The sequence below is a fragment of the Lactuca virosa genome, chromosome 7 (genome assembly GCF_052849685.1).
Source record: "Lactuca virosa cultivar CGN04683 chromosome 7, Lactuca_virosa_CGN04683_v6, whole genome shotgun sequence".
NCBI lineage: Eukaryota > Viridiplantae > Streptophyta > Magnoliopsida > Asterales > Asteraceae > Lactuca > Lactuca virosa.
The window spans coordinates 130,285,052-130,310,602 of record NC_136432.1 but is presented as its reverse complement, the minus strand read 5'-3'; the positions used below and the strand labels follow the sequence as shown (position 1 = coordinate 130,310,602).

General features: G+C 39.8%; 1 pseudogene; it reads right to left on the bottom strand.

Moving 5' to 3' along the window:
• Positions 1–24,041: 24,041 nt before the first annotated feature.
• LOC145125886 (17.9 kDa class II heat shock protein pseudogene) lies at positions 24,042–24,824 on the bottom strand (annotated as a pseudogene).
• Positions 24,825–25,551: the final 727 nt, after the last annotated feature.

Here is a 25,551-nt window from a genome sequence, read left to right as displayed (position 1 = left end):
TAAACCCTAGCTCGCCTCTACAGTGGAAGTTCTTCATAGAGCTCTGCTGAGGCGTGACTATATTTGAATCATAAGCATATTGTTGATTCTGTTATTGTGTTTGTTTTGTTTGATCTTTATCTTTTACCTGTGAAAGATCTAATCGATCTGAGATTTATTCTCATCAATTGGTATCAGAGCAGGAGACTGTGTAATTCATACACATCTCTTCTGTTGAAGAAGTTATCAGGGTTTTTCCGCATTAATTGATATTAATTGAGCCGTCATTCCATATTGGCGTGTCTCATTAATTGTCGATCTTACCCTAACGATAAATTACAAGTCTGATCTTAAACAGGTTATCGATCAAACTTCATCACAATGTCCATGGATGATTCGCAAACCAATCCAATCAACATCTCCAACAGTATCGGATCAACGACTAGGATTCCAATCTTGTACACTCAAGATTATGAGGTTTGGACACATCACTTCGAAGATTATGTGAGTGGCTCAGAAGATGATGGGTACTTGATCTGGGAAGCTATCACTGTTGGCCCGTTTGCTCATACAAGCAGCTCAAGGATTGTCAAAACTCAAAAGGAGTACAATCAGCTTGTGAGTGATGTGAAAGACATTCCTCGAGACAAGAAAGATAAGTTTAAATGTAACATTAAAGCCTTAAGAATGATTAGGTTTGCATTGAAGTCAGATACATTTCGTTTGGTGAATTCTTGCACTACAGCTAAAGAGATATGGGACAGGCTAAAAGAATTGTATTCCACCGACGCAGATCTGGAACATTCGATTCAAACTCTTTTGCTTTCAGAGTTTGGTGATTTCAAACAAAAGCCCGGAGAGAAACTGGTTCAGGCTTTTGATCATTTTAATCATCTCTTGAGTAAGATGATAAAGCATGGGATCGAAAGGAAAGTTATTGAACAGAAAGTTACCTTCATGAACGGTCTTAGACCCGAATGGATGGCGGTCGTGTCAACAGTAAAGGCACATGAACAGTTTAAATCGTATTCTCTGGCGAAACTGGTGGGAATTCTGAAATCCCATGAAAGTGCTTTGACTAAGGAAACGAGTGTGGTGTCTAGCTTGGGTTCGTTAGCCCTTGTTTCTAAAGGAAAAAGTTCTGTTGAAGAAGAGGAGGAATTAGATCTTTCTGACTATGATCTAACCAGTGAAGAGTATGCCCTGATGGTCTCTAATCCTAGAAAGTTCATTAAAAGGAAGTTCCCAGCCAACAAAAACCGAAATTGGCAGGGAAGTTACAGCGCTGAAAAGGTTAAGGAGGAACCGAAGATAGCGTCGAAGTCAGAAGAGTCCAAGAAAAAAGTGAAAATTGGTGGAGACTCGGGATTTGATTGCCATTACTGTGGAGGCAAGAATCATTTTGCCAAGGACTGCATGCTGAAAAAGAGGACAGAAAAGACGGATGATGATGATGAGGAAGCGAGCCTCATGAGACGACTGGAGGATATCAAGAATAGAAAGTCTGCTGCTAACAATAAAACTATGAATGCTTTGATTGTACAATATACAGACTACCGTGATGAATTCGGTGGCATGGAAGTATGGTCCACAGACTCAGAGGACGAAGAAGTAAGAAAACCCACTCATGGCAAGGCGATGCTGGTAAAAGAAGAACACACTGCTGGAAGGTGTTTCATGGTGACCGAAGGTGTATCCCAGATGAGAGGATATACAACTGATGGAGGAATAGAAGGTGAGAAGGAGCGAGAGGACAGGTGCTTTGCTACGAAACCTGTTAGTACTCAGATCAATGAATGTGATGAGTTGATCAAGAAGGTACAAAATATTCTTGCTTCTCTAAAAATACCTGTTACTAACTATGAAAAGGAACTGAATAGCTTAAAATCTAAATTTTCTAGTATAAGTAGTAGTCTTTCCCAAACCCGTGTCACAAACTCTAACCTGACTGATCAAATTAGCAGGGTATCGTCGAAGAGTGAGGAAAGGAGGATGTGGATTGAGCTGAAGGAAAAAGAGTTGATTAGGTCTAAGGATGAGTCGATTTATTTGCAAAGAGACAATCTTAAACTGTTAAAACAACGAAATGTGTTTTGTTTGATTGCTAAAAGACTTTATTTTAATATCACACAGTTGCATCTCGATTGTGAAATAGGAAAGAAGATACATTGCATGATTTTGCCCTTCCTTGAGTTAAAGGAGGATGAAATCGATGCTGAAGCTTACATCTGTGAAAGTGTTGTATCCTCTGATGAGATCTCACCTACATACAAAATCGGGCTTGACAAAATTGAATCCTACATAAAGTCCAAGGACCATAAGGACATGCTCAAAAATCTGTTAGATGAGAATGATAGATTGAAGTTAAAAGCCGAAACTGTACAGAAATTTGACTCGTTGAATGCCAAATTAAGTTCAGAAAATAAAATTAATGTTGAAAGTGCATCTGAACTTAATGAGGACGATGATCTGAGTGAAATCTCTGTAGAGGATGTGGTGGACTGTTCTGAGTTTGTCAAGAGCGAACCTAAAACCCACAAAAATCTGATTTCTGAAAATTCAGTTGAATACGCTCGACTATCCAAAGACACGACCAAAGTCCTTAAAGAAAAAGCGGTTGTGTATCAAAAGGTACAATCAACTCCAAATCAAGTATACAAGGTTAATGGAGTAACTCAGCAACAAACAGCTGAACTGACGGTGATAGTAGCAGAAGATAATGTTGACGGATGTGATGAATTCTTCTGGTCAGCACCTATTGACAATGCTGATGAAACAGTGGGTTTGTCACAGAAGACCACATGGAGAGTGAGAGGCAGATATAGAGCCGAACCACTTAATGATCCTACTCGTTTTGATGAGCCGAGCACAAGTGGGACTAAAAAGTCTTCAGATGAGCAAGTGGTTATTTCAAGCGAAACCAATTCACCTAAGTGCAAAGCTAATATTCAAAGTTCTGAGAAAAAGGCTAACATTCACAGAAACCCAAAACAGGTGAGAGACAGAAAGCATCAAAGAAATGTGAGGTACAAGAAAAACCTTACCGAAAGGAAGCTGTTCTGGAGATCTCAAAATCCTAATTATGTTCGCTATGAAAAACCTTCTAAACAAAAGGAGGTAAGGAACAAAAAGGAAAGCATCGGTTCGCAGGAAGTAAGGAACCGAAAGGGTGGTTTCGGTCCGTCGACTGAAATGAACCGAAGGGAGAGCTTCGGTTCTCAGAACCACATCAACCGAAAGAACGGTTTCGGTCCTCAACCCAATAACAACCGAAAGAACGGTTTCGGTCCTCAACTCAATAGCAACCGAAAGAGCGGTTGCGTTTCTCAACCCTGCAAGACCAATCAAATGAACAGAAGATCCAATGTCCCTTCTAAACCTAACTCTTCTCGTTCTAATTCTTTCAAGGATTTAAAGGGGAAAGGAAATCTCTTTCCAGAAGATGACAGACGTCCAAAAGAAATCCAAAAGAATGCAGACGTCAACACCTCACATCATACGCCTGTCGAATTGAAGTCAAACAAAATTAAAGTTTTCACTATAAAAAGAAAAGATGAAACAACTTTAATTAAACGTACTTATTTGGTTGATATTTCTCTTACTATTCCCTCTCCTGTAAAAGGCTCACAAGGACCCAAGAAACTTTGGGTTCCTAAATCTGTTTAATATTTTACAGGTTATGCGTGACGAGCAGTTTGACGAAGAATGGTATATTGATAGTGGCTGCTCACGTCACATGACAGGCAGGAAGGAAGAACTGAGGGAGTTTCGGTCTCTCAAGGATGGTGGTATTGTGAAGTACGGCAACAACTTGTTTGGAACTATTAAAGGCTATGGCATGATTACGAATGGTGATTTCTCAATAAGAAAGGTCGCATATGTTGAAGGGCTTCAACATAACCTTATCAGCGTATCACAGCTAGTCGTTGGGATTGGATTGAAGGTATCATTTGATGATGAAGGCTCAGAGATAGTCGAGAAGAAGTCAAATAACATTCTACTGAAATCGAAGCGAAAAGGGGAAATGTACCCTTTAAACCTCAATCCAATTCGAGGTAAACCAGCAGTTTGCTTACTCACAAAGGCTCATTCAGATGAAAGCTGGTTATGGCATCGACGTCTCTCTCATCTTAATTTCAAGGATATAAACAAACTGGTTTTAGGAGATCATGTTCGAGGTCTTCCAGTTCTCAAATTCAACAAAGAACATTTATGTGCAGCCTGTGAATTGGGAAAACAGAGTAGACAAAGTCATCCCTCCATTATCAATACAAAAGTGATAGAGCCATTGGAATTATTGCACATCGATCTGTGTGGCCCCTCTTCCATTGAAAGCATTGGTGGAAATGAGTACATTTTGGTCATTGTCGACGACTTCTCTCGCTTCACATGGGTATTTTTCTTGAAGCAAAAATCTGAGGCTACTCCCAAGCTCAAGCTCTTCATAAAGCAGGTTGAAATTCAACTAAGGAAAGTTGTTCGTAACGTAAGAAGCGACAACAGCTTGGAATTCAAAAACAAAGATTTCGAAGATTTTCTTGCTGAGAAGGGAACGACTCATAATTTTTCAGCCCCATATACTCCACAGCAGAACGGAATTGTTGAAAGAAGAAACCGATCTCTGTGCGAAGCAGCTCGCACTATGCTAAGCTTCGCTTCATTGCCTCTGTATTTCTGGGCTGATGCTATCGCTGCCGCTTGTTACACTCAGAACCGATCATATCTAAACAAGCGATTCTCTCACACTCCTTACGAGATCTTAAACAATCGCAAACCGAATGTGAAATTCTTCCATGTGTTTGGTTCCAGGTGCTTCGTCTTCAATTCTAAAGAGAAGCGAAATAAGTTCGATGCTAAGGCTGATGAAGGTATATTCCAAGGTTACTCCCTGAATTCTAAGGCATACAGAGTTCTGAACAAGCGTTCTAAGAAGATTGAAGAAACATACTATGTCACTTTTGACGATAGATATGTTAAGAAGATGAAGGCAACCGAAAGTACAACTCAGGAAATCTTTCCAAAGACTGGTCACGTAACAGCCCCAATTTCAAATCTTTTCGAGCAATACATGCTTCTTTTTGATGAGCCTCAAACGGCAATTAATTCTGAATCAACAGCGAAAGACAACAAGGTTGACAGTCTAAAGCAAATCATTGATGATGATGCTCAAAAGATGGCTGCTGATCATCCTAAAGCAACCGAGAGGCCAGTCGAAGGTGAACCTTCAAATGACCGCCCTTCAGTCCAGGGGGAGGGTCCGAATCCACAACAAGATCAAGGTCCTTCATTCTAGGGGGAGAATTCAACGTCACAATCATCTGGCTCAACCGAAAGTCCAAATGAAGGGGAGCATTCTGATCCAGAATTCGTGTCATCATTCGAGGGGGAGAGTACACATGTCAATGATGATACTTTATCAGAATTGGAAGAAGAAATCAATGTAGAATTGGATCCCTCTTGTGATCCAAATTATCCTCCACTTATTAAATGGACCAAAGATCATCCTCAGAGTCAAATTATTGGAGAATCTTCAGAAACGGTGTTAACTCGATCACAGATCAAAGCGAAACAAGTTGCACTCTTTTCTCAAGTAGAGTTTTGCATGTTCAACTCCTTTGTTTCCAAAGTTGAACCGAAGACCGTTAGCTCAGCACTTGATCATTCTGACTGGGTTCAAGCCATGCAAGATGAGTTGAATGAGTTTGAAAGAAACAAAGTATGGCGTCTTATTCCAACTCCAAAGGATGCTTCGGTTGTCGGTCTCAAATGGGTATTCAGAAATAAGATGGATAAGGAGGGGAACGTGATTCGCAACAAAGCTCGTTTAGTGGTGAAAGGCTACTGTCAAGAAGAAGGTATCGATTATGAAGAGACTTTCGCACCAGTTGCTAGATTAGAGTCTGTTCGTATCTTTCTTGCCTATGCTGCACACAAAAACTTTGAAGTCTATCAGATGGACGTCAAGTGTGCCTTTCTCAACGGTGATCTTGAAGAAACTGTGTACGTTGAACAACCGCCGGGCTTCGTGAACGAAAAGTATCCAGGTCACTGTTACATACTTGACAAAGCGGTATATGGCTTAAAGCAGGCTCCCAGAGCATGGTATGAAACTCTCACTCGGTTCTTAAAAATGTCTAGATTAAAACAAGGCTCGGTTGACCCAACCTTCTTTCGAAAGACAGAGGGTAACCACCTTATGATAGTCCAAATTTATGTTGATGACATCATCTTCGGCTCCACGAATCCCAGCTTAACAGCTGAATTCAGGAAGTTGATGGAAACTAAATTTGAGATGAGCTCAATGGGTCCAATTAACTTTTTCCTTGGCTTAAACATTAGACAGGGACCCGAAGGCATCTTTATTAACCAGGAGGCATACACCAAGACACTGCTTGCTAAGTTTGGAATGATGGGAGACTCCAGAGTTAAAGTTCCAATGGCTTTTGGGACAAAGCTTACACCTTCCTTGGAGAAGCCAGCCGCTGACATGACTCTTTATCGACAAATGATTGGCTCACTGATGTATCTCACAGCCAGCAGACCTGACATCATGTTCTCAGTTTGCTATTGTGCCAGATTTCAAGCTAACCCACGTGAACCTCATTTGCAAGCTGTGAAAAATATCTTTCGATATCTGAAGCGAACCTCCTCTCTCGGTCTTTGGTATCCGGCCAATTCAGGATTCTTTGTTCAAGCGTTCTCAGACGCTGACCTGGGCAGATGTGGATTAGATCGTAAAAGCACCACTGGAGGATGTCAATTTCTAGACGGTAAATGGGTCAGCTGGCAATCGAAGAAACAAACCTGTGTTTCTCTTTCCACGGCTGAAGCTGAATACATCGCGGCTGCCTCATGCACATCTCAGGTGATATGGATACAGAGTCAGCTTATAGATTACGGACTAAATATGAAGAAAATCCCACTATATTGCGACTCTGAAAGTGCAATTAGGATCTGTCACAACCCAGTGCAACACTCAAAGACTAAACATATCGCACTGAGGTATCACTTCATTAAAGATCACGTGGAAGATGGCAACGTCGAAATTCACTTTGTAAGGACAACTAATCAACTGGCAGATATATTCACTAAGGCTCTTCCTGAAGCAAGTTTCAACAAGATTTTGCAAGGCCTAGGCATGATGGAATCGGAGTCAGTACCAAAATCGCCTTCGCTTCAATAAAGGTAAGAGGCGAAATAGAGTGAACCGAAATGAACCGAGCGTTCGGTCTATTTCGGGTTCGGTCTATTTCGCGTTCGGTCTATTTCGGGTTCGGGTCGACCATGAACCGAAATGAACCGAGCGTTCGGTCTATTTCGGGTTCGGTCCATCTGAACTCGTTTGCTTCTTCTCATATCAAGGCGTTTTGTTTGTATTCCTTTGTATATTTAAAAAAAATATATATTCCAAAAATACTCTATCTTTCTGTTTTTATTTCTTTTCAGAAACCTTCCAAAAATTCAAAAATATTTCTGTTTCTTTGTTTGTTGGTTTGTGTGGTGTGTTTCTTTGTTCTTATTAGGTAATAAGAGAACCAGTAAATCAGAATATGGAACTAAGGCAGGTATATTTCTTTCCTTCAGTACTAGTTAAGTGTCCCTAGAAGCATGCTGCTGTATGTTGACCAAAGCCTCGAACGATTCTGAGTAAAGCCTTAATGACTTGATAAATACAAATCTTGTCTCACCAATCAGGCTATAACATTTACTCTAATCATGAGCTGCCATACTTCTCTCAAATTGAGTTAAGAGGTTTTCTGCTTTGTCCATCAGTTCTAGCAGAGGCACTTTCGTTTCTTTTACCCACCTTATTTTTCTCCATCACTGATTCGTTTCACATTTTGTAACCCTTGAGAGTCTCAGCCATAACCACTGAGGTTTACGGTTATACCAATTCTGTGTTGATGATCTTAAGTTCGTTCACCACGACTTAAGTAAAACCCAAAATCCAACTCCCTTACTGAATTGACGGTGAATACTTTAACGTTTGATCTATATTATGCACTTCTATGAAATCTCATTTTTCGCTTTGCGCGATCCTAATGAAAGTGCTTATTACCAAAGCTTTTCTTCCAAATGGATCCATGTTTTAATTTTTTTTCTTTTTTTCTTCCAATTACGATTTCAACAAGTCACTGAATATGTTCCCTACCTACTTGTTCAATAGATTACATCGATCTAACAAGTACTTCATTCAGTTTCGGTCTTATATCAAGTCTCGAATTCATGAATTGAAGCGAAAGCCACCTGTTATGAGCCTTAGATTTAACAGATGCCTTTCAATACTTCTTAACAAGTATTTGATCGTTATTTAATGGGAAGCCATACAAGCACTTTAAGGTCTCTCTTGACTTTGAAGGAAGAGATTCGTGCCCAGAATCAGCTGCTTTATGTTTTTTTTAAGACATCACATATTATCTTGCACAAGTCGCTTTATTTCTTTATCTTTTACACTCTATGCACGAATTTTTTTCCAAAAACTAGTTCTATTAATGGTGCTTCAATGATCGATAAACTTAAAAAGCGATGACGATTCATGTGAAATATGGGGTGACGATTGGGATAGAGTTAAGGCTGACTCAGCATTTCTCCAACCGTTAAGATGATTTGAAAAAGTGCTTTTTATGGAATGGCGTGTAAAAAGGAAACGCCCTTTCTCTTTCATGCGTCATCCCTGGGTATGACTACTGTTCATCCGTCAAATCAGGCGCCAGTTCAAATAACTCCAAGATATCAGCCGGATTTTTCTCTCTCCTACTTGTACGTATAAAAGGATTTGGCATGCTGCTCTTTACCCTTTTATCACTTTCAAAACTCTCAAAGAACAAAGGCGATTCATCTTACTGTTCATCTTCTTCTCCAAGTTTCTACAATGGCAGAATATTCTTCAGTTCAAGATACCTCTGTTCACCCAACCCTTCTCACTATCAAACCTCAACAAAACCTGATCATCGATCTCACACCCTTCGTGTATGAACCCTACATGTTGTATGTTGTTGAGTGTCTTAAATACTCGCCTTTAGTCGACGCTCTGTCAAGAGTCGAAGTTGTCCCCATGGCCTGCCTCTCACTAATCTACTCCACTGCTTACTACGACAAAGCCGCTGAAAGGATTCAGTTTGAACTCCACAATGAGAAGTCCTCCATCTCCAAGAACCGCTTCTGTGCCCTAATTGGTCTCTCTCAAGAACCAACCAAAGTAAACCCTGAATTGATCACTACTGGTCAGTTGTTCTCCATGTTTTATCAAATGGGGTACACTGAAACCCTAACCACCATCACCAAGTTCAAGAAGTCTTGCCTTCCTCCTCCATGGAATGGCTTATTCACTCTACTGTTCAAAGGACTCTCTGAGCGCAGCGCCGGCTCAGATGGAGCAAGCAAGTCCTTTATGACTGTGCTTTATGGTCTATATCACGGGATTGATCTGGACTATGGTACAATCATCTGGCAACAACTGATTCAAAGCTTGAGTTCTTCCTCAAGACACTCCGAAATCTTGTGTGGACGGTACTGGTCAATCATCACCAAGTGGGTAATGGATCGCCTTCACGTTCCAATCATGGCAGACTCTCTTTTCTCCTCTATTGCTACTTTTCACACAACGAAGATAATTGTCACGGATCTCACCAAGTATTCTTTAATCCCGATCCATCCCTGACACCATGCTTGCTTGTTTGCCTGAAGCAAGTAAACTTCTGCAACAATACAGGGAGTTTCCTTCTTCGGGTCCACGGGAACTAACCCTAGCCATGGTTCGGTCCATTGAAGAAGCTGACAAGCCAGCCAAGAGGGGAAAGAAAGATGCGACTCAGAAGGAGACGAAGGTTGCTAAAACAACCAAGGGGCGAACCCCTACGAAGCGAAGGTCAGACAAGGACGCTATGTCCCAGCCTGAACCCAAGAAGCAGAAAAAGCCCACTCGGAGACTCATACTCCAATCTTCAAGTGATTCAGACTCAGAGTATGTCCCTCCCAAACACACATCTGCTCCTCCTTCAGAATCTGAAAGCGAAAGCTCTGACGAGGAGGCTTCGGGTCGTGGTAATACCCCGCCTCGCTCTCCTACCCCCGAATTTTCAGTTCGCTCCCTCCCTCCTTCTCCTCCACCCGTTTCTGTCCCAGTATCCATACCTCCTATATTTCCCATCTCTACATCTCAACCATCTCACACTACTCCTATCCCTAATCCAATCTTTACCAACACTACCACTACCACCACTACTACACAAGCTCATTCTTCAGCTCCTATCCCACCTGTTACCACTGAACCTCCTGTCACAACCAAACCCTTATCACCTACCCCATCTACTAACACCACCCCTGTTCTTGGAGGTGAGGACTTGGAATTTGATTCCACCTATTTCAGTCCTTACCGTGTCCAGAGTGATGAAGATGAAGATGCACCTGTAACCAAGCGTCATCTCAAAGCAGTCAATGATAAACTTGATCAACTTCTTTCCTCTTCTTCCTCTGGGGCTTATTCAGATGCTGCTCTCAAAGCATTATTTTCTTCTGTTGTAAAAGAACATGGCGCATCCCTTTCTGCTGCAGCCAAGGCTATCGACGCCTCCACTTCCCAGTGTCAAAAGGCCTCGCTTGCAGTCGAGTCCTCCTCTAAAGAATGCAGAGAGGCGACCGCAAAAGTCGACAAACTAATTTCTGAGGCTAACCTATTTCTAGATTCATTACAGGCTGCTGCTCAAAAGAATGCTAAGACAGTAAATGATTCGGTTGCAAATCTTCAGCGTTCTCTAGCACTCGAACGCAGTAATCTTGAAGTTGCCCGAAAAGCCATTGAAGCTGCAAATGTCAATCTTCATGATAAAGTCAATGATCGCTTAACTCAACTGGAGGCGGAATTGGCAGTTGAAAATCGAGTCATGGATGAACTCGACAAGCGAACCTCTCAACTGAAAATCCAAAATCTCAAACTTCGCACTGCAACAGCTGAACTCAATGACTTGAAGTCTGAGAGGGAAGTTATTCGAGGCTCAGTTGATGATGTTCACTCCATCTTACTTCACCTCCTTGAAGCCCATGATCCTATCATCACCATCACCACTCGCAGGCATTTGGCTGATAAACTTCGACCTGCACTGGCCATTCTTAGTCGTATTGAGGGTGTTCCGGTGCCTGGTGTCCAACCGAAACAAGGGGGAGAGAAGACGAAGGTTAATGAAGCTTCGGTCAGTGATAGATGCAAGAAGAAGAAGAAGAAAATTGGTGAAGATGATGATACTGATGATGATATTGAAGATATTTTTAAACCAGATCCCTCTAATTCTTTTCAGAAAACAAAGGCATCTGATAAGGAACTTGAAGAAAAACTGATGAAGGAATCGATTGAGCTTGAAAAAGAGCTTAAAGAAAAAGAGCTCATGGAAAAGAAGAAGTCCATTTTTCCTGTGTGGACTCTTGATTCGCTTTAAAAGTGTGCTATCGATGAACCTTGTACACTGTGGCTAGAGCCTGTGATGTCGTTTGGGCTTGAAAACTCCAAGGATGCACAGTTTGACATGCCGATCACGCGAAAAGCATTCATCTTTCACTGCTTTAACTCAACTGTTTCTATTCCCTCTCCAGACCCGAAGGTTGATCGGGATCTTTTGGAGTTCTATCTGGAGTTTGCTCAGCCACAGCACCTGACATGGAGCTTACAGAAGATTACTACTGTCAAGGTTCTGAAGCCTTACTCAGCAGGGAAGTTTGTCAATGTGAAATTCAAAGTGACTCGAGGCTCTGAAAGCTCGTTTCATAACTTCACCCTTGCTGATCTACTGAACCTCAATCCCCACGACTGGATACTTCTCAACTACATCCTGATGTCAAATCCACAGGAGTACCAGCCGATCATTGACCATATCAAGCGAATGCTTGTATGCTACATTCACGAAGTGGCGAAAATGGACCAAGAGATCGTCGCTGCCATTCACAAGCGTCCAACGATCAAACCTTCCGGCAGAATGGGCGATGTGAATGTTATGGTCAAGGGTAGAATCGACCCACAGTCTCACACAGTAATGTTTGTCAGAGGCGAAAAGCAATAATGTATCTTCGCTCTGTGTGATAAGCACTTATTCTCAACTGCTTGCTTGGAGCATATCTTGGAGATTATCCACAAGTGCAATCAGAATTCTACAGCCGATAAGAAGCTGTTTACTGACATGCTATGATGGTACATTCAGTTTCGGCAAACACTTCTTGCAATCATCCCTCGGCTGTTCAAGGTTGTCAAGACTGTGAAGCCTACTCAAAGAAATTGATCTCTCGCCTCACTCGACGTAAAGGGGGAGATTGTTGGGCTTATAGTGTTGCGTCATGGGCTCGGTCCTTAGCCCGATTTTGATTGCCGGTTTGGGCCTGTCCAACCGTGCATGTTTTCTCTAGGTTTTAGTATTTAAGCTGCATGCATGCAGTCTTTGTAGACACGCTTTGATTTTTATTCTTTTTGAGGATTGTAAACCCTAGCTCGCCTCTACAGTGGAAGTTCTTCATAGAGCTCTGCTGAGGCGTGACTATATTTGAATCATAAGCATATTGTTGATTCTGTTATTGTGTTTGTTTTGTTTGATCTTTATCTTTTACCTGTGAAAGATCTAATCGATCTGAGATTTATTCTCATCACCACTGTTATGAATTGCTTCGAAAGATAGAACATGATACATTCAGAACTGAGAAAACTTTGATTCAGATAACACTCGACATGTAACCACTACGGACTTACCCTCGTATCATCTTTTAAACCTTATAGCAGAAAGATGCCACCGAAGAAGTCGAACAAAAACAAAAACAACGCACCACCACTACCATCTCCTCAGTCTGACCCAGTTGTATTTCAGGCGGCAATAACAGCCGCAGTGACAGCTGTCATGACTCAAATAAATGCAAGTTGTACTGGTGGATCGGGTAGTGGTACCAACAACTCTAACTACGGACACACAAGGGAGTGCTCATACAAAGACTTCATGATTTGTGGACCCAAATCCTTCGATGGAAGTGGGGGAGTCATCGCCCTAATGTGATGGTTCGAGAAGACAGGATCAATTTTTGAGTTATGCGTGTGCCCAGAAGGGAGCAAAGTGAAGTTTGTTGTCTGCAACTTCTCTGACGGAGCCCTTACATAGTGGAATAGCCATGTCAAGTCATTGACTCTTCCGATAGCAAACGCAATGGGCTGGAAAAATCTAAAAGAGATGATGCTGGAAGAGTACTGCCCGAGGGGCGAAGTGCAAAAACTAGAGCATGAGATGTGGAATCTTACCATGGCAGGCTCAGACATAGAAGCCTATACCGATAGATTCAGCGATTTAGCTGCACTATGCCCTGGGATGGTTGCCCCAGAGAGTAAGAAGGTAGAAAGATACATTTTGGGGACTACCTTCTCCAATCCAAGGAAACATATTGGCAGCGAAACCTCTTACGTTTGACAGTACCAAATGCCTGGCTCAAACATTGGTGGACTATGGAATCCGTCAAGGCATAATGGACCCCGTTTAGGAGCCAACCAGAGGAGTTAATGATAAACAAAGGTCCGAGAGCGGGAAGAAGAGGCAGTCAACACAAGAGCCCTCCGAGGGACAACAGATAAGTGCAGCCTATGTTGCTACGACACCAACCACATCAGCACCAGGTAGTCGTTATGCTGGAACCCTCCCTAAATGTAATAAGTGCAACTTTCATCATACCGGAAAGTGTCGGAAGTTGTATTGCAAGAACTGCCTCCGAAAAGGACACACCATCCGCTTCTGTAGCGCACCAGCATGACCAATATCTCAGGTCCCATTTGAGGAAGTAAATCAGACCTGCTACGAATGTGGCGAAGCAAGGCACTACAAGAGAGATTGTCCATTGGCCAGAAACCCTGATGAGGAAGGAAGAGTGCTAATGATCACTACAGGAGAATCTACCCCAGAACCACCTGAGAACAGCGGTATGTTTCCCAACTAAATCCTAGCTATAATAATTTCTTACTCATCTAAACAAAGCACATAGTTTATGTAGAAACTAAAAACTCTTTCTGGTAAGCTATAATGACTTGGTGTAAACATTAGGGCCATATATAATTAAGAACCAATAGACTTAGAGTGCGTGATTCCGCCTTATTTCCTGTTCCTTGTCTAGTTGTGGATTTAGGGCAGAGTCACTCAGTCGACTGTCTTATCAGCCTTAATTATATATGACTTGTAGACACCAAGCGATTATAGAGGGACTGGATAGGGACCATAATATCAAGTATCAGTCACTAGAACAATCTTTCAATTAATACACATGTAAGGCAATGCAAAACTATAATAGTAGTAATATCAGGATCAAAACAGAAAGCACCAGAAACATACACCCAGATGCGCCGATGTTATAACAAAGCACTCTTTCCGAACTAACTTAACACGCGATCCGATGATGTCATCCTGCCTAGTCTAACTGAGTCCACGCGATGTCGAACCTATGTGTCACCGAGGAGACCCTTTGCCTTAAACCGACCGAATAACAAAACTCTCGTCACTCATAATGACAAACTAGACGCGGACCTCAGAATCATCTCTCACTTCAACCCTCTGAAGTACTCATGCGAGGAGTACGGTATCCTCCTGTAACCTTCCTTAAGTATTCCCAGCAGACCATTTTGGAAATACTACTCGCGCAGCAAGTCAAGTTCAAGCACAGAGGCTAGGGACATGTACGGTTAGCCTATTAATATTAAATGTACATGTGAGGGTGGTATTTAATTAAGATTCTACTGACTTAGGATGTGTGTTTCTGCCCTATCTCCTGTTCCTTGTCTGGTTGTGGACCTGGGGCAGAGCTACCCATCTGACCGTCTTATCAATCTTAATTATATACGACTTGTGTACACGAGACAATGATAGATGAACCAGGTATGAGTCCTACCATGAACTTCAGGATGAAAGCTAGTCGGAACTACGAATGGGCATCCTACCAGTTGGATGAACATAGTCGAGCAATCCAAACCTACACACCCTTCACAGACCAGAACAGCAGATATAACAGTGATGATCCGCTGAAACACCCAGCGAGGATCTGAAATTCACTGGAGAATGCGAGGGTTTTATGAAACCCAAGTACCCTACCAATCCTAAAGAAGTGTATGTCCGATGAGACACTTGTAATACCCCTCATCTTTTTCCAAGTCCATGAATTGTATTCCATGCTTGAATTTCGGGACGAAATTCCCTCTAACGGGGGGATGATGTGACAACCCGAACCTTTTTCCGTTTCCATTAATCGATTTCTGTTAATAAAATTTGAATTTTATTAAGTTCCCGTCAAACTTCTTGGTTTAGAAAATCATCTAGTTTTATATAATTAAATTTTTATATACGAGTCGGAACCAAAATCGCGCGAAGAACCCGAATTTTCTTGAAAAACCAAACAGTTTTCGGCCTAAGTGAGTTTACGGCCGTAAACCCGTGTACGGCCGTACACTCGTTTACGGCCATCGTCGGGTGGACCCCACCACGGACCACGAGAACCCCTATAAATACGAGACCCTACCCCTTATTTACACTTTTCTGGCCAAACACTCACTCCTTCTCTCTCTACCTCTTGACCGTAGACCCCAAAAACACCCTTATTCTTCCGGGAAACATCGAGAATCACTATTGGGGGTCATTTCGGAGCATCTAGAACACGTTTTTCGTCGAATCCAGCATCCTCATTCTTGAGTGTACGGTCGTACACCCTTCAAGTCTGCAAATCTTCATTGACCGTACACCAGTTCACGGCCGTACACGCTTCAAACCTTCAAAGGCCGTACACCCTTCGAGAGGCAGTTCACGGCCGTAAACAGTTCACGACCATAAACTCCCTTCACGTCCGTAAACCCCATTCATGGCCGTACACACTTCCTAAGTGGTGCATTAGACTGAAAACCCACTTTCCTCGATTCAATCAAGTTCCGGTAACATTCCTTAACCGAAAGCAAGTGTTTTTCTAACACTTTATCTAACGAAATCACTAATTTAGATACATATATGTATTTAATTATTATTAGGATTCCGTTAAGTGCCACACACTACAACTCGAGGGTCTTCATTTCAGTTCGTTGATTCGACGCTTGTACACATCTAACGGTGAGTTCATACCCCTATATTTTCCGAGTGTTTATGTTTTAAGGGGGGGAATACAAGTAAAAGCACAAGTAATCTTGTGTTTAAAAATATAATTTGGCTTATTATATTTCCCTATCATTAGTATACATTGAACACAAAACTTACTAAACAAGATGAACATAGTTACTACTAGACTTGAAATCATTTTACAAAACATGTTAAGATACAAACGTTACAAGTACAGCTTTCAAAACAAATGAAACAAACTTATGAATTATGAAATAAAAGGTACTATTTTATAAGGATTCATGTTAATAACAAAAAGGGTTTTCATAGTATTATTCGTGGATTCGTTGAGAGAACTACAATGTGAGACGCGCCTTATAGCTAGAGTCTCCTGGAGGGAGAGCGTGAGTTTGTGTATAGATCTATACGGGACTGACAATCCCGCACCCTGACTATTAGCTACAGTCAACCGGGGGTGACAAACGTCTGTTCAGTTTTCGACGTCCGAAGTACGTCATTTTGGTATTCGTCCATCAGTATGGTTATAAGAACTCACAGGGGAAACAACGACTCGTTCACGTAATAATATACCTAACAAACAGTCAACAGGCTTAGTAACTATGTGATGACTTAGTATGTACATTAGGGTAATATGAAATTAACATCCGACATGCAGTGGGATGTGTGATCTCCGCCTCATTTCCTGTTCCTTGTTTGGTTGTGGGCTTAGGGCAGAATCACCCAATCGACTGTCTGTTCGATCTAAATTTCTATAACTCGTATGTACTAAGTGATCACAGGAGGGTATTACCAACATTTTCAGTATATAGAGCAACACGTTTTCAACTAGTTTTATTTATGTAATAAGACTACTATACATTACTGGGGTAGCCAGGGTTTTCAAAACAGAACAAGGTTTAAACAACATAAGTATGGTAGATACTTGTACTCTACGATTTGGAACAGATAATTCAATAACTTACAATTAGGGAAAATATAGGATTTTCCAAGGTAAACATCAGTACTTTATAAACAGTTGGTTTATTATTTAATTAACGAATATTCATTATTAATTCTATAATTCCTTAGTTTATGCATCTGGGTTACGTATGAAGAATATCCGATAGACTGTGGAATGTGTGGTTTCCACCTCATTCCCTGTTCCTTGTTTGGTTGTGGGTTTAGGGCAGATCCACACAATTAACTGTCCATTCGATATTGGTTTATACGTAACTAGTATGAGCTAAGTAGTTATAGAAAGAATGGTTTGATCGTGCTTTACATAAGAAAATATTGGATTTTCTTGAGGAACACTTTCAACAGATATCAAAGGACCAAAACAGTTAACTTTGTAAGTATCTAGTGAATACTTCAGGATTATGTACATGAGGATCCGACAACCAGTGGAATGTGTGGCCTCCGCTTCATTTCCTGTTTCTTGTTTGGTTGTGGGCTTGGGGCAGAACCACACAATCGATTGTTTGTTCGATCTGGATTGTATATGATTTGTATACACTAAGTACTCGCAGGAGGAACTGGTAAGAATCATTTTTACTTAAGGTTTATACATTCATTACATCAGAAAATATAAGGTTTTCTGGAGAAACACAACGCACTTTTCGAAAGAACAAAGGGTGGTTTTCCTAAAACAAAACGCTTATGAACTCACCAGCTTTATGCTGATACTCTTTCAAAACCTACTTGTATTCTCAGGACATTAGTAGACAGGTACACTCCCGGATTCAAGAAGACGGAGCATAGTAGCTTTGAGTCTTTACTTGTATTTACTTTTGGAGTCAAGCGTGTATGAATCATATGTAATGTAAAACTATACTATCAATACAATGGTTGTTGTTGATTTGATTACTATTATTCAATTGTTGTGATACCATACATGACGCCCTCCGTCCCCGAACGTTTCCGTCGTTCCGGTTTAGGGGCGTGACACATATAGACTAAAGCTACCAGAAGAGCTTAGTCAGATCCACAACACTTTCCATGTTTCGCAGTTGCGAAAGTGCATTCTGGATGAGGAGGCAGTAGTATCACTGGATGATATTCCGGTCGATGAACGCCTGAATTATGTGGAGAGGCCCGTGGCCATTCTATAGAGGAAGGTGAAGGTTCAACGGAACAAGGAGATACCTTTGGTAAAGGTACAGTGGGAGCATCGGAGAGGATCCGAGTGGACTTGGGAGCCGGAGGCTGAGATGCGGGAGCATTACCCGGAGTTGTTTGTCGCAGCCGACTTCAAGGACGAAGTCTAGTTCAAGTGGGGGAGAGTTGTAACACCCCGACTCCCAGGTATATAACTATACAGTTTTATGTCTATCTCAGAAGATCTACTCGACGAGTTGGTTCCTAGACTCGTCGAGCAGGGACGCGTTTGGCCACGTGGCTTAAGTGACCAACTCGACGATTCGGTGAACCCGACTCGACGAGTTGGAGCTGGAATGAGAAACCCTAATCCCCGGGGTTTTGCACCCTATTTAAGGGTCACTTGCCCCCTTAGCCTCCCTTACAGCCCCCTTGTGAGTCCAGAAACCCTAAATCGCTGCTTACACTTCATTTTGGTGTGATATTAAGCTTGGAAGGTAGATTGTGGTGGGAAGAGCTTGAAGTGCAAGAAGTTGGAGCAAAGAGAGGCTGTGGATCCGATTTCTACTTCATCTGAGCATCACCTTGAAGGTAACAAGTTGTTACCTTGGCTCTCCATTAGATAGATCTTTGTTTCATGGGTTTAGAACCCTTTCTAGGGTATTGTGGTGGTATTTCGGATTTGGGGCAAGATCTGAGGTTGCAACTTCAGATCTGGACCCCTTTAGCCCCTTATTGTCATAAAGTCTCAGTCTTTGTCAAGCTATGGCCCTTCCCTTGTCTTAAGCTTATTTTTTAGCTTGGTTTTGACTCTTAAGACTTTGCATGCACGTAAAGTTTGCAACTTTACGTGATAACTAGGCCGTAGGAGGCTAGATCTACCATTTGGAGCTTTGGAATGGATCAAAATCATCTGGACAAGAAATGGACTTTATGAACTCGACGATTTGGATAAGGGACTCGACGAGTTAGGAAGGGTTTTCCCGTTGTTTGGTTTCTGTATGGACTCGGCAAGTCAGTAGAGGACTCGATGAGTCAGTTAGGGTTTCCCCGACTTCTGGACACGCATAGACTCGACGAGTTGGTCGGAAAACTTGGTGAGTCAGTAAGGGTTTTATGAGCTTCTGAACTCTTACGGAACTCGACGAGTTGCTAGCTGCACTCGGCGAGTTGGGTCAGCATGGACTGTTGACTTGGACCGTTGACTTTGACTTGGACCAAGGGTTGACCAGTTTGACCTCTGGGGGTATTTTGGTAATTTAGGAATTTATGGAAGTGAGTCATCGGTGGATGTAGGTGTTGGATTTGGAGCTGCATTTGGTTGAGTTGACTTTATCGATTCGAGCTACTTGAGAGATAAGTTATCCTCACTATATTAACAGGGTCTAAGGCACCAATGTCGACCCTTATCGGAATTGTATCCAGGTTTATTGCATGATATGCTTAGTGATTTACATCCTAGTAGTTAGCATGGTGATATGCTTAGTGACCTGGTTAGGTCGATATCCTGGTATATAGGATGATGTTATGTTAGTGACCGGTTAGGTCTGTATCCTGGTTATAGGATGTTGATATGATTGATGATCTGTTAGATCGGTTTGACTGTTATATATGCTAGCGTATGATATTATGTGCACGTGTTTATTTGATTGGGGTTTGGGTTGAGGCGGACATGCTTTGTGCTGAAGGCCAACATACCCAGGGCGGTCTGGATAAACTACAGGCCCAGGCGGACATGTTCAGACCGAAGGCCCGACGAGCGGTCCGGATAGGCTGTAGGCCCTGCGAGGAGGTCCAGAAGTGTCGAAGGCTCGGAGAGCGGTCCAGATAGGCTGAAGGCCTGCGAGGCGGTCCAGTCAGGCTGAAGGCTGTTTGCTTATATGTTTATATGATATGGTTATATTTGTATGGCGTTGGTATTTTGGGGGTAACTCACTAAGCCTTCGAGCTTACATTTATCGATTATTGTTTCAGGTACTTCTGACGATCGCGGGAAGGCGAAGGCGTGATCGTACCGCTCCTCACATTTTATGACTATGTTTCTGGGATACTCTGATATAGAACTATTTTGAAAGCAAATTTGTAATAACTGTTGGTTTCTAAATGTTTTAAAATTTTAAAATTTGGCATGATTTTTATGGATGTTACAGTGTAGTTTAGATTTTGTACATAATTTTAGACTATAATTTTGTCATTTTTTATTTTATATTCGTTGACTTACAGTCCCCCAAAGTCGGGATATCAAAGTTGTGAGTTTTTTGTTTTTCAGCTTTATATTTATATTTTGTAAAATTTTAAAAATGCATATCTAATTCGTTTGAAGTCGGATTATCATGAGGTTTTTTGCAACGTGTATTTTAGAATTAGTACATGATTTTAGACTATAATTTTGTCATTTTTGGTTTAATATTCAATAACTTACAGTCCCTCAAAGTTGGGATATAAAAGTTGAAAATTTTCAAAGTTCCACCAACAATTAATTACCAAAAAATTCTGGATTTCCCGGGTTTTCTGGTTCTAAACCCACTTTACCCGGTTCCACCCGACCCACTTTAATGTTTCCGGGTTTTCCTGTTCTAAACTCACTTTACCTAGCACCTTACCCAGAACTGCACCGGAACCAGTTCCTATATACCGACCCGATTTCCGGTCCTATAAAATCTCGTTAACCGGTTCTCGTGTTTTCTGGGTCAGGGTCTACCGGTCCAGGTTTTGACCCACTCTTATCCTTACCTCCAACCCACAATGCAAAAAGTTCCACGACTCCCTCTTCCTTAAGACCGAGGGTGTATCCACATCTCACCACTCACTTTTTCTGTGTCACATCAAGTTTTCACTTACTCATTTTTCACTCACTAAAAGTTAAGAAATGATCACCTTTACTTCCCCTTATTTTTATTTTATTTTTTTATAAATATACTTTATATTAACTTTATTTGTAGGATTAAAAACCATAAATTTTAATATATTTTTTATAATTTTTTAATATATGTATAACAATAAATTATAAATATATTAAAAGCAAAAAAAAAACATAAAATAGAATTAACCAATTAAAACAAGAGAGAAGTGGGGTAGAAGACTTTCACCCCAAAATCTTCCACATTTCCCCGTATTTTGGTGTGGGGTTCTTGGGTACGGTTTCGAAACCGTGTCTCCTCTACTCATCCACACCTTCCGGTTTAAGGGTTAATGTTATAAGATATGAATCACCAAAGGGTTTCTAGACCAACGGTATCTGGTGCTACCTTCTCTTTTTAAGTCGAGGGTTCAAGTCTCACTATAGATATAGTTAGAATAATTTAGGAGTAATTTAGTATTAACCGTTAAAAAAAGAAATATCAATCAAGTATTATATTTGTACTCATTTGATCATCCCCAATCATGAGATGTCAATCATTAAACTTTCAAAATCTATGTTAAATAAGCAATTCTTGAATATTTAAAAGGGTGATATACAGTTGGTTAGTCTACTAAGACTAGAAGGAGTGGGTGCGGCTTGGACCGCACTCCCCTTGCCACATAAGCACAAACACCGCCCCTGGGTGCGGTAGAGAGTGGCAGTGCGGCCTTCCAATGGAGCACTCCTTCAAACAACGTGATTTGTTCATTTTTCTTACCTCCTTCTGATTGGTCCATTTTATTTATTAAAATAAAATAAAAAAAAGTATTCAAGTGTGGCACCACTCCTTGGGTGTGGTATAAAACCACACTTTTGTGGTAACGGGTGAGGCGGCGCTTACGTGTCACTGCGGTTTCATGAGGGAGTGTGGCACCACTCCTTTCCGCCTAAGGCGTCAAATGATGTGGCAGTTTTGTCAAAATAAATGGCCACATATACTTTCCATACGGACTAAAAGAAATTAAAAAATCAAAAATTTCTTATGTGGTTTTTTTTTTCAATATGATTTTTAAAAATCGAAAACTAACTTATTTAATATCTTATTCTGTTATACCATTATTATAATTATTATTAATTTAAATTTTTTGATGATTTATTGACATTGTTTCTAGTTGGTGAAAACAAATATACATCAAAATGGTGTGGGAAGAAGTGGGATGTTTGGGACTTATTTAAGTTAAATGACTTTATTACTATTAAAAAAATTATATTATATAACACACATATTTAAGTTTTAGTAAATAAATAAGTAATTAAAAGTCCGCATCAAAACCATCTCCCTTACCTTGAGTAATTTGTCGTTTAAGGCATCTCCAATGGTTGATCTATGCTATACCTTAAAGTTATTGCAAACTTATCATTCCACTAATTTTATTCTCTAAATAAATGGTTTCTCCTATGGTTAACCTCTTCAACTAGTTTTTTCTTTAAATTTAACTAAATTATACTTATCTATTCAAAATGTTCTATATAATCCCCTCCATTTAGTTAGTCATTTTTAAACACATATTATATTTTAATACAAACATAAATAATATATTTTTATAAACAAACGAAAATATAAATCAGAGTATATCGGATCTTTATTTTATCAACGTAAAATACACCAAAAAAAAATATGTCATAGTTATAACAAAAAATTGAAAATATTAAATCATTATATTTATATATCATATATGTTTGTCGAAGGTTACTGTTGCTATTGACTACACTTTTGAAATATAATATTTACTTTCCATATTTATGTATACTTGTTTCTACATATTTTGGATTAAACAATTTGAAATGAAAAGAAAATTAAATAAAGATACAAATCAAATTAATTCCATATAAAAAGACGATAATATCTTTTGTTTGAACCACTAAAAGTTCCTAAGATGTTACAAAATATTTGATAGATAAATTAAATAAAGAGACAAATCAAATTAACTAGTAAATAAATAAATAAATTGAAAACTAAAATATAATGAAGGGTAAACTAAAAATTAATTAGAAGATGAATGGGTAAAATATACAAAAAGCTAAACTATATTGACTATTTAATATACATTTAATGGTCAATAAAAATAAACATAATGTCTTGTTTCAAAGATAATAAGTCTTCGTTATTAATAAGTCAATAGTAATATCATCTAAAAAACCTTTCATTGGAGATGCTTTTGTAACATCATCTTGATGACTTGGTAAAATGATACCATTGACAAGTCATCATTAAATACACAATAATAATAATAATAATAATAATAATAATAATTCTTACAAATTGGTTGGTATTCTAAAGCCAGAATGCTACAGAAAGTGTACTCCTTCCTATACATACTATTTCCTATACATACTATGTACACGCCAACGTATATTTTTTTTTTATCATTTTATTATTTTGAAACCACGATGGAAGTGAGAAAAAAATAAAGAAAGAGAAAAAAAGAAAAATGAGAGAGAAAGAGATTACCGCGTACGACCAAACCGTACACAGGGGCGGATGTGCCCCACTGCCACCTTGGCAAACCGCCGTAGAAACCACACACACTTCCCGTAGCCTAATACATTAACATTTTTTATAAAACCACTAAGTTTTACCTCGTATTTCGTAAAAAAAAAAAGCCACTAGGTTTTACAATCTTAGTTTTTTTTTTTTTCTTGCAAGCTTGTGAATTGTGATATGGCAGATAGGGAACGTAAATCATAGCTAATTTAAAATGCAACTCAAGATATTTTGGTTTTTATGGCATTAATCTGTAAAATCTAAGTTATAGAGATTTGAACGTGAATATGGAAACTTTTATCATTCGTCCAATATAGAACAACCAAAAATCCACATGTCAATTCGCGTTAATCGATGTATACAATTTTGTAGATTGATGTCTAAAAACTCTCGCTTTGTTTCCAAACACGTTTATAGAAAACATGTGTATCATAACATTACATCCGTCGAACTTCCATTACAATAGTTAGAAACAAAATACAAAGAACGTCCAAACAAATTGAAATGAAAAACCAACAACAGATTGATTATAGCAAAACAGAGCAGAACAAACAAGCAATTACAGATATCCAATAACCCGTTCTACATATTCAAACCCACATTCCCTATAGCATATCGTACCTATTGAATGAATCCAGATTATTTATAGAATTAATTTCACCACATACGAGCGATCCGATTTCGTTCTTCAAGCAACGTTGACCTGGATCGTCTTCGGCTTCTTGGGCTCCGGCGGCGGCAGTTTCTCCACCGTGACCGTAAGTACCCCATCTTGACAAATTGCAGATATCTTATCTGTATTAGCATTTTCCGGCAAAGCAAACTTCCTCATAAACTTTCCGATCCTCCTCTCCATCCTCACGTACTTTACTCCTTCCTTTTCTTCCTGATCATGTTCCCTTCTCCTCTCTCCACTTATCACCAACACGTTGTCTTCCTCCACCTGGACCTTGATATCTCCGGACTTCAGACCTGGCATGTCGACGATGAAGACGTAAGAGTTGGGATACTCCTTCACATCCGCCGGAGTTGCAGCCATTGCTCTGGCGTCACGTACGTAAGCGCGAGTAGGTCCGGCATTGCTTGATTTGCTGTTGGTGTTGTTGTCTTCGGTGGCGACGAGGATGTTGTGGAGGTTGCGGAAGAACGGCGTGTCGAAATCCATCAAACGGATATCCATTTCGATCTCTGTTATCGATCTGTTTCTAAAATTCGAGCGCGACTGAAAAAAAAAAGTACGAATCGAGAACTTTTGTGAGCGAGGAATGACAAAGAGAGCATTTCAATGGTGGATTTATACGGTAGAGAGAATAAGGAGGGGAGGAAGAAGAAGATAATTCTGGAAAGGACGGGAAAGAGAAAAGGAAACCAGAAGCATCTAGTAGCTTCATTCCACATCTGGAAGACATAAATACCCCATCGACTGTTCATTTTAGTTTTGTTATTTTGGGAGCTAAAATGTTTAAATTAAGATTAAATTATTTTTTTTATATCATATAATATAATTTATATTTTAAAATTATATTTATAGTTTTTTAAAATGTATTTTCAAGTTTTATTTTATTCGTTTTCTCGTTACATAATCTTTTAAATCGAAACTTTATTTTGATATTTTTATGGTTAGGTTGTTACGATATAATCGTCATCTAGTATATATATCTAGTATATATAGACTATTGATATTTGTAAATTATATTCTATATACGAATTGAAAAAAAAAAACAAAAATTAGCCCGTACTTTAAAGTAACATTTTCGTCTCTTACATATTTTTTATAGTTTTCATTTTTATTAAGTTCCTTGTTATATATTTTTAAACTTTATTTTTATCCGCCCTTCCATACATAAATTTGTTGATCGAAATTTTATTTTGATATTTTATTGTCCATTTTATATGGTCTAATCGTCTGCATGCTATATTCACTGTTGATATTTATAAATCACATTCTATATACAGCCGTCATTACATTTACATTCTGGTCCCTTACACAATTTCTTTTTGTTGTTTTC